Genomic DNA, 1731 nt, shown 5'->3' with positions numbered 1-1731 from the left:
GTCAGCTCAGCGGGGCTTGTTCCACGCTTAGCTGCCTGGTTGAGCATCTTGGTTTTCTTGACTTTTGTTGCTTTTTGACCATGAATCTTTTCTCTTCTTTTCTTCATTTTATTTCCTACAAAATACATAAAAAGGCAATACAAACACAAATATACCAAATTGTGATATTTTATACAAAAAGTATTGTTTTAAGTTGGTTTTTCTCAATTATGCTTAAGATAAGTGCCATAAAAGTATAGGATTTTTAGGTATGTTTGGCACTTATCAGTATGCACACTAACCAAGGTTAGCCGATTAAATCATTTCATCATTATTTTATATGATCGGCCCAACTTAAGACATCTCCCAGAGGAATGCTTCTTGTGGTACCCGATCTTACGTCAACACGTAAATAGAGGAATAACATCCCTACCACTACGAATCATCGTTGAATCACCCTAGAAGGCCACATGGCCAAGCCTCTTACGGTCAGAAGACCTCGCTGCGTGGTATCATGTAATCCTTTTTTGGCATCGCCCTAATCACGACATCGCAGTCAGAAACCTTGCCCTAAATAGGCACAAGAACAAAGGTACTTGTATAAGTTTGTCGATTTTGGACACCGGGATCAATCATCTGAGTCACGGTCTTTCCCAAGGATAAATACACTTCACACCCAAGCTAAGGCTATTGCCTAAGCAATCAAACAATCGCAATGAGTCAAAAATATTGTTTGTCTTTCGCCCAGACTCAATTTTCTGCACGGTGCTCGCTCGAGCGAGGGGACTATCGCTCAAGCTAAAAATCCACCAAAACCTAGTCAAAATACCTGTCTCAACTTGCCCGAGCGAGGTACGGTCGCCCAAGCGAGGCTGGCTCACCCAGGCGAGGGGTTGCTCGCCCAAGCGCTATTTAGAACCATTCTTCTCCGTTTCTCCCTCACCCAGGCGAGGCTGGCTCGCCTGAGCAAGGTGGTCCAGTTCCCAGGACCATTTTCCTCGCCCTTTTGGGCTACCGGATCGAAACTCTCCGTTGTTTTCAATCCCAATGTATTTTAGTTTCTCGAGTGGTGTTCCTTCATGGATAGCCACCACAATATTTGATATTTTAAGCTATCCTAATCATAAAACTTAAGAAAGTATCCGTACAAAATCCAGGCACACAAAATAATTGATTACGGGTTTTCCTAATACACAAATATTACTCCAAACTTTTGAGATAGTTTAGGAGATCCGAGTGTCATATTCGGACACCACTATGTCACAATGTCCCTCGCCTTAGATTGCCGTTCTTGATTTCCTTTACGAGAGAGTGGGTTGGTTGTCCGACTTCGAAAGCTTCGAAACTAATCACACAAAAACAATTTAGTGATTCACGAATTAGATTATTACATAATAACCCTAAGGTAAAAACATTGTTTTAACTCATTTATGAACTCAAACACTTTCATCCATCCGATCCAAGATTCATATTTTTGAACCATCATTTATCCTCGAAAGTCTCGTTCCCGATTTCCAACATTTTCAAGGTAAGATTTTCATAAAGTTTATACTCTTATGTCAACCTAAATTTATACTTTCATGAAGACTTTTTAAGCCATACTTCACCATTTCAAGGTAAGTTTCTTAATCAAAGTCCACACTTTTTAAATCAATATCTTCTAAGTTGATCTTACCACTTTAAAGTAAGTCATCTTAAGTAGATTCCATATTTTATACAATAGTTTCCCATGGTCATTTCAACACATTCTTG

The sequence above is a fragment of the Lupinus angustifolius genome, unplaced genomic scaffold, assembly GCF_001865875.1.
Source record: "Lupinus angustifolius cultivar Tanjil unplaced genomic scaffold, LupAngTanjil_v1.0 Scaffold_481, whole genome shotgun sequence".
Taxonomy (NCBI): Eukaryota; Viridiplantae; Streptophyta; class Magnoliopsida; order Fabales; family Fabaceae; genus Lupinus; species Lupinus angustifolius.
The sequence above is the reverse complement of the archived record's forward strand: the minus strand, read 5'-3'. Positions refer to the sequence as shown.